Raw genomic sequence first — 9124 nt, forward strand, 5'->3', positions numbered from 1 at the left:
CCCAATATAAACCGCATGGAGTTTTACTGGTAGGAAAAGTCCCATTGTATGTAGTGTGGTGCGGTGTGTTGGTGTGTGTGTGCGTGCGTGTGTGGCGTGCGTGCGTGTGTGCGTGTGTGCGTGCGTGTGTGCGTGTGTGTGGGTGTGTGCGTGTGTGTGTGCGGGTGGTGCGTGTGTGTGTGTGTGTTTTGTGGTGTGTGTGTTGTGTGTGGTATTACAGCAGAGATAAGGACCCCGCAGTTCGTCACTCCTGCAGTAATTAATGACTCCAAACCCTCTCTGCTGTGTGTGTGGTGTGTGTGTACTAATAGTGGATATGACTGCCTCGTGCGCGACGAATAATGAACGTGGCTATTGAAATTATGAAAGAGCCAAACGAACCGCAGAGCCTCTTAGCCCCTTAAGCCTCGCTGAATCGACATTTGTTGCAAATTCGAAATTGAATATCTCGACACCTAAATATCCTAGCAGCAAATTTCAAAAACGGTTTGAAAGCTTTGAAACCGTACTTTTCGAAAGATCTATCGAAATTGTGCGCAACGATATTTTTTCAAAATGGCGGGTGATAAAAGGAGAACATGAAAAAGTTGCTAAAAAAAGGTTCGAGCGTGCTACGGCGCATGGAGCAAAGTAAGTGTCGCAGCTCAATGGGACGAAAAGTACCTAAAAGTATAGAATGTTTTCTTTAAAATACTTCGTTATAGAGCTTGATGCGATACTTATTCACTGAATTATGCAAATTTAACAAGAAAACCGCATTTTTAGCAAAATTTGGAACAACTCAGTGAAAAATGATCACATCGAGCTCGGTAAAGTAGCATTTTAAAGATAATACTATACTTTCATGTGCATTTGGTCCCATTACGGCTGCGATACCTGATGCACACCATGCACCATCGCAAACACGGACCTTTGATTATCAATTTTGCATCCTCTCACTTTATCATCCGCCATTTTGAAAAAAATGGCCGAGCGTAATTGCCATTCAGATATTCTTAAAGAGGACGTTTCAAGCTTCATTTTGCATTTTCTGCGCATATTTGTATCTTCATTATTTACCAAGTTATGATCATTTGAAATTTTGTAATTTTTTCCCAAATTTTTAGTGTACCGGGTTTTTTGCGTTTGAGTGTATGTATATATTTCCATTTCTCAGATGTAGATTATGGTTAAGGAATTGCGGGCGTACAATTAAAGTTCCAATAGAGAACTTATATAAAACATACCGGATTTGTGGAAATCATTTTGATTCTACAATGTTTTTAAATAATTTAAAAAAATCGCCTCCAACTATACGCAGTTCCAAAACCAATGAATCTACAAATAAAATCAGTCAAACATGTACAGGTCTACAAATAGAAAAACCAGCGAATCAACAAATAGATCAATCTGTACATGACTTTTTATTAGATTCTGACAATCACATATCTTTTTCATGTGAAGGTAAGCCGAACTACGATAATATAGAATCTTTTTTTATTTTTGTCGACTATTCTTTTTAGTATTCTAAGTTAACAACTACATGTTATTAAATAATCCAATTGTTAATTGAAATTGTAGAGCAGGATGTAAACGTTATGGATGAAGATAATCGAAAGGATCAGGAAGTACAAATTGAACAACTATCTGTTACACAAGATGAGAAAATACAAACCGATTCCACATTATCTATTAATTCACCCCGAAAAATCATATTGAAAAAGAAAATCCATTTGTTACAAAAAAAATTACGGAAAGTTAAGAAACAATTAAAGCAACAGAAAGCAAGTTATACAAAAAAGATTAAGAAGCTCTCTCTACCAATAGAATATTGTGATGCAACAGATCAAATACCATCTATTGCGTCCTTTGTGAAAGCACAAGTACACCTGGCTCAAAAGTCGCCAAAGGGTAGGAAATTTTCTTTGGAATTTAAAAAAATGTGTTTTACTTTATACCTCAGTGGACGTAAAACCTATGAAGTTTTATCAAAATAGTTCTGTTTGCCTAGCACAAGAACTTTACAACGTATAATCGAAATTTTAAAATTTTTTCCCGGGTTGCAAATTAATGTTTTTGATATTTTAAAAGCTAAAGTATCTACTTTTAAAACTATGAAAAAAGCAAAACTTTTCGCAAACAATGCTTTGGTCAACCAAACGGATAACAAAACAATTTCTTGAATTAATTTCAATCGCATTCTACTATAACAAAATTGTTATTTAGAGCTTAATTATAAAAATGTTATGTTGAAATTTGGAAAATCATCATAAATTATGACGTCTATCGATAAAATAGCTCACAATTTGTCGATTCAATTTTCCATTAAAAATAACATTGTAAATAATGTGTAAATAGTGGGCGTTAATTAACAACATCCTGTATACATCTAGTCATTTTTCACTTTTTTGATTATGAATGGACTAATTTTATGATCCAGATATATACGAATGCTATCAAAAAGTTGACGAAACATCAAACAGATCGATATATTTATACAATTATATATTAATACAATAAAATGTTTTCCTAATGAAGTGTATGTATATTTGATATTCCATATAAAATGTGTTCTAATATTCACGATATTCACCAGTATAAAAAATCTATAGTTTATGTTATGTTATATTACGTTATATAGTTTATGTATATGTTTATAGTATAGTTTATGTTATGTTACGTATTCTATAGATTTTCAATATTAGCTGTAAATATCGGAATACAGCCTATGATACGACTGAACAGTAAACTGTTTATTAGAAAATAAATCATTTTATATGTTAACGTAACTCTAATTTAAGCGCTTGTACTACCTTCAACATGGCATCGAGTCATGTGACCAGGGACCCACTACATCAAAGATGCCGACGCTCAGTGTCAATACTGTATATACTTATACTATGGTTTGGATAGGTTTAGAAAGGATTTGGTAAGTTCTAGCGGTTTTGAGAATCTAGGGAGGAAAAATTTAGGTTGAAGACGTTATACAGAGAGAAGCCTGAGAGCGGGCATGACTTTTTTTTTTTTTTTTTTTTGGTCACGCAGGGGAAATCCATCATGGATACCCCCTCCCCTTGGGGGGGAAGGGGGTTATGTCGGACTTTTACCGACTAAAACCCCTGCGGGATGTCTACCTGTCGGACCGTGAGGAGGGGAGTCGGGGGAACTACTCCCGTATTCCCTCCCCAACCCCCCGGCCCCAGGGCTCCCTTCCGGGAGCCCCTCGCCATCTGTGTACCGCGCCCTGTTCCACGAAGGGAATCCAGGGCGCGGTCCCCGACGAGGGTTACCCCCCGCCGGTTGGCCTTCTGGTGTCTCCTGTCAAGGAGGGAGAGGACATCCGCCCTCCCTCCTTACCTCCCCTCCCTGCTAGTCAGGGAGTGGTGGATTTGTAGGGGAGCGGGCCCGGCCCCAACCGGGGCACCGCTCCCCCCTGTCCCTACTTGTCCGGTCGCTCGGGGAGGAAGGTAGGGAAGGCGTCTCGCCGCCCTCCTACTCCCCCCCTTGCGACCGGTGGCGGGCCCGCGGCGGCCGTGGGGACTCCCTACCCTCGCGGGTCTGTGAGCCCCCCTCGGCCGGCGGTGTCCCGGGCCCGCTGTCGCGTCCCTCGTCCCCCTGGGGGCGTTGTCCGCCCGGGAGCTGCTCCCCGCAGCCCCGGTATTGTCTTCGCCCCCACTCGGCGGTCTCCTTCTGGGACATTACTGTCTCACAGAAGGAGACCGCCGCTGTCCACGCCTCCTCGCTCCCGCACATGGCTTTGACCATGTGCGGGAGTGAAAGCTCCCCCTCTTGGCATCCCACCGCCCCGCAGAGGACACGACGCTCCCCGGCCCATGCTGGGCACGCGACCAGGGTGTGGTGCGCCGTGTCCTCCGCCGCGGGGCAGTGGTGGCATCGAGTGGTGAGCTCCTTTCTTATCCGGCACAGGTACCGACCGAAGCAACCGTGCCCGGTCAGCACCTGCGCCAGACGGAAGGATAGTCCACGTCCCTCCTGCCTGTCAATTCGGACAGGCAGGGGCGGACAGCCGCTGCCGTCGCTGGCCCGGGACCCCGGGGGTCGGACAATAAGTCCTCCCACCTCTCCCGGGTCCGGGCCTCGGCTTGGAGCTTCAGACCCCTTAGGGCCCTGGCCGACATTCTTCCCTCCCTGTGAAGCTTCTTTACCCTCCAATAAAGGAGATGCCGCTCCTCGGCTAGGAGCTCCACAGGGGGGACGCCGGCCAGGGTTGTCGCCGCCATGTACGACACGGTCCGGTACCCCCGAATCGCCCTGATGAGAACGGGCCTCAGGGCCTGCCGCAGTGCGCACTTGCCTCTGCGGCAGGCCCCCAGCTGTGGCGCCCAGATGGGCGCCCCGTACAGGGCGATCGAGAGCACCGCCGTGACGTACAGGCGGCGAGCTCTCCAGGTTGGCCACCGCCAGTCCTGCCTTGTGCACCCTGGGGGCCAGTTCCCCAAAGTGGGGTCCGAAGCTCCACCGGCTGTCCAGCGTCAGGCCGAGATATCTCATCGTCGGCCCGACGCGGACGTGGACTCCATCTACGAGTACCCGGGTCCTTGGCGGCACCCTCCGACCCCGGCCGTGAAAGAACACGGCCTGGGTCTTTTGGGGCGCCACCTTGAGACCCAGGTCTCTGATGGTACTCACCACTGACACCAATGCCGTCTCCGCGCGTAGGGGCTTCCCCCCAGCTCTCCCCTCCGGCTACCACTAACGTGTCGTCTGCGTAGCAGACGACATGGCAACCGAGGGGAAGCGGAGTGCGCAGCACCCGGTCGAACGCGATGTTCCATAGCAGGGGGCCGAGAACCGACCCCTGCGGAACACCGCGCTCCATAGCGCGCCGGCCTTGGACCCCGCCCTCCATCGGGAAGGCGAGGTCCCTGCCCCCGAAGTAGGCCGAAATTATTCGCCGGAGATAGGCGGGCACCCCATGGTGTTCGAGGGCCCGCCCAATCTCCGGCCAGGGCAAGGTGTTGAAGGCATTCGTTATGTCCAACGAAACCGCCAGCAACACCCCGCCCTCTTCCTCCACAACCGCCTGGGCCAGGTCCCGGAAGCATTGGATAGCATCCAACGTCGATCTTCCGGGCCTGAACCCGTATTGGCGGTCGTGGAGATCCGGCCCCTCCGAGGACAGATGCCGGACGAGGCGGTCTGCAACGATGCGTTCCAGCATCTTGCCCACCTCGTCCAGCAGGCATATCGGCCTGTAGGCCGACGCACTCCCGGGTGCTTTGCCCTCTTTGGGGAGGAGGACCAATTTGGCCCTCCTCCACTCTGGGGGGAATACCCCCTCCTTGAGGCACCCGCTGAATACCCTGCGCGTGGCTTCGGACAGGTTTCCCTCGCCGAGGGCGAGGGCCCAGGCTCGGCCAGGAATTCCGTCGGGGCCAGGGGCTTTCCCCTTGGCCCCGAGCCTTTTCCTGGCCGCGGTGAACTCCTCTGGACTCACCGCCAGACCCTCGTCCCAATCCCCCCTCCCCCAATGGGGGGGTCGGGATCATGGGGGGGCCCCCTTCTGCCCTCGGAAAGAGGGCGTCCAGGAACCCTTCGAGAGTCCGGCGGTCCAACGTCTCCGTTGGTGGGGGCGCCCATGGACGGATCTTTCCCATGACCCTTTTGTATGGGCGCCCCCACGGATCGTCGTCCAGGGAGCTCACCATCTGTTCCCAGGCCACTCGCTTGGCCTCGACGATGGCGACCTTGAGGGCTTTCCTGGCTTGCAGGTAGCCCTCTCTTGTCCTCGCGGCATCCCCGCCTCGTCGCCGGGCCCGGTAATACAACCGTCTGGCTCGGACGGAGGAGTCCCGGAGTGTCTCCAGCTCCTCCGTCCACCAGTACATGGCCCGGCGCCGGCGGGGGTGGGATTGGGGCATCGCGACGTCGCATGCCGACGCCACGATGCCCACTATTTCCCCAGCCTTGTCCGCGGGACTGGGGTCCCACTCACCTGGCCCCACATCTAGGTGCCAGGTGGCCGCAAGGACGGCCGCCCGAAACCTGTCCGAATCGAATCGATTAAGGGCCCATCTTTTGGGGAGGGGAAAGTTCCCCTCCCCTGGGCAGCGGGCCAGCACCTGTGTGGGTTTGGGGAGGCGGAGGGCCCACGCTATATGTCTATGATCAGACAGCGATTCGCCCTCCGCCTCCACCCTCCATTCGTGGAACATCCCAGCGGCCGAGGGGGTGGCCCAGGTCAAATCTATGACTGAACTCCCCCTCGGCCGCACACAGGTGCTGGTTGAGCCCCTGTTCATTAACAGGAGGCCCAGCCCCGCTGCCCAGCCGATCACGGACTCGCCCCGAGGGTCCCTTTGCCGGGGACTGCAACCCCACCCTTCCGAGTGGGCGTTGAAGTCCCCGGCAATCACGACAGGTCGGGGATGGCACCTACGTACCAATTCCCCGATCCTGTCGAGGACCCTCTTCACTGGGGCGAGCTCCCCGAGACCGGCTTTATTCCTGCGGTAGGGGAGATACACCCCCACCACAGTGATGGGCCCCCAATCGACCGCCACGTACGAGGACCCGTGCTCCCTAAAAGTACAGGGAGGGGTCCCCGCCGCAGGGTTCGCCACCATGGCCACCGAGCCGTCCGGGCTGCCGAACCAGTTCGGACCTGGTACCGGCACCCAGTACGGCTCGGCAACCACCCCCAGCCCGGCGCCCAGCTCAGCCATTCTCTGCAAGCAGAGATCCTGAGCCGGGCGCCGCGGCCGAGGTTGGCCTGTAGGGCCCGGAGTAGCGTGAAGGCTAAGCCTTTCACGCCTCCTCCGGGCTGCCTACTTCCACCTCCTCCTGCGAGACCCCGGGCGGCAACGCCGTTCCGGTCTCACAGTAGGAGGCTCTGGCCTCGGTGGGTTCCAGTGCGGGCGTCTCCGCGGAGACATGGGGGGTCCCTACCTCTGTGGCCTCCTCCTCTCGGGGGTACGAGGGGGGACCAACCAGAAGGGGAGTCAGGGGCAGCGCTCCCTCCGACTCCCTTTTATCTACAGTCGTTGGGGCGTGCCCGGAGGCTCCACCCTCCTTACCTTCGGGTCATCTTCGTCCCTGTGGGCCTCCTCCTTTTCCCCTCTTCTTTTCCTTCTCGGCAAAGGTGCCAGGTCCTCGATGGTCTCCGGTTCCCAATCCAGATCGATGAGATTGCCCGTGAGTACACCTTCCTCCTGGACTTCCACCTGTGAGGGGGTCGGAGCCCTTGTAGCTCCTTCTTCCCTCGGTGGAGGGGGGGCCTTTCCCTTCCCCTTCTCGAGCTTAGTGGGGTCCGGTTCTCCCCCGGCGGTGAGGGTTCGGGCCTCCCCCCCGCCAGTAGTCTCCTTCCCCTTATGCCTCTCTCCCTCTTTCTTCCTTCCCTCCCTTTTCCTCCCGGGAGGGGGTTTGCAGGCAGGCCCTCCGATCTTGTGACCAGAGGGCCTGCCCGCCTCTGCGCACACCAGGCAGCGCACCGCCGCGGTGCACCCCTTGGCGCGGTGGCCGGGGTTACCGCAGCGGTAACAAGTACCACTGCGGTCGACGGCGCTCATGCACCGCTCGCGCACGTGTCCCCGTTCCAAACAACGGAAACATATCGTCGCGCGAGCGGGCAGCGCCGTCACCCCGGCGCGGGTCCAGCCTACTGGAACCCGCTCCGCGGCGGCGACTTTAGCGGCCGCCGCCAGTGGACACCGCACCACCATCACACCTATTCCTCGCTGGGAGATGCTCATCCCGCCAGAGGAAACTTCCTCTGGCGAGCATCCCCCAGCGAGGGCCACGGCGGCCGTCACCTCCTCGGCCCCGGTCGTCGCATCCAGGCCGGCTAATCGCAATGCAGCGAATTTCGCCGGTCTCTGGATGCGATAACCAGGGCCTTTCTCCGCCGCCAGCTTGCGGAGGAACTCCGCAAGCCGGTCGGCGGATGCCCCGACGTTGAGGCCAGGCACCTCCACGAGCATTGCTCCATTCAGGGCCCGGCGGACCCTCAGGGAAGATTTAATCCCCAGGTCCGCCGGCCTGATTCGGCGCCTGGCCTCAATCATAAATTCCTCATATTTACCGTCGGGGCACGAGATGGTGACGGCCGCCGAACGCGGCGGCTTTGGTCTGCCTGTCGCCATTGCCGGTTTCCCCCTCCCGGGCTCCTTTTGTTTAGGTGGGGGGGCGGCAGGGGAGGAGGAGGTTGTCCCATCCTCCACCCCCCGTCTCGCCTTCCTTCCCACCACTTGGGACCACGCGGGCTCAGATGTCCCCTCTGGCTCCTGCTGGGGTTTGGTTGGCCGTCGGATCGCTTCTAGGAGTTCCCTAGCCGGTGTTCCCTTCCCGCTCTCCCGGGCCCTTTTCTCTTCCTCCTTCATTTTCTTGTTCCTCTCCTTTTTCCTCTTTTTCTGCCTCTTCCGTCTCTCCTTTCTTCTTCCCTCCTTGGATCTCTCCGGGTCCGCCGTTGTCCGTGGTGCCCGGGTGTCCACTTGGGTCGTGGCCGTTGCCGGAGCCGTTGTCACCGCCACCCGGCCCCCTCCACTCGCCGCCATTAGGGAGTCGAGCTCCGCCCTCATTCGGCGGAGCTCCTCCCCGTGGCCGCAAGTATGGGCCGAGACGGCCATGGCGGCGTCCAGCTCCTCCTCAGCTTTGCTTGGCCTCCACGTAGGTGGAGGGGGGTGCTCGGGGGGGTTATCGTCATACGACGGGATCTCCACGAGCACCCCCACTTCCATATCCTTTCCCTTCGAAGGAGGGGGAGGGGGAGAAGGGTTGGTTTCCCTCCTCCTCTTTTTTTTCTTCCTCCTCCTATCCTCCTTCCTTGTCCTCTCTTCCTCCTCCTCTGCCGACGTGCTTGTTGACGTCGTTGATCCTCCCGTCGCCTCCGCGTACGTCAACTTCCTTCCCCTGGAGAGCAATGAGGGAAGAAGGGTGGAGGCCTTCATAGCCTCCAACTCCTCGCCCAACCTCCTATTCTCCACGCGCAACTTCTTCAGCTCCATCCGGAGCTCTTCTGCCTCCCTTTTCGTCTCGGAGGCCTCCCCTCCTCTGCAGTCCTGCTCTGCTGTGCGCGCCAGCAGAGTGGCCATCACGGCCTCGGAGGTGGCCACAGCGCGGTTCAATAGTCCCACGAAGGTCCCCTTCAACGTGCGGGACCTCCGTGCGACCAATCGAACCGCGCCCA

This window comes from Harpegnathos saltator, unplaced genomic scaffold (genome assembly GCF_003227715.2).
Source record: "Harpegnathos saltator strain DR-91 unplaced genomic scaffold, Hsal_v8.6 scaffold181, whole genome shotgun sequence".
Classification (NCBI taxonomy): Eukaryota; Metazoa; Arthropoda; class Insecta; order Hymenoptera; family Formicidae; genus Harpegnathos; species Harpegnathos saltator.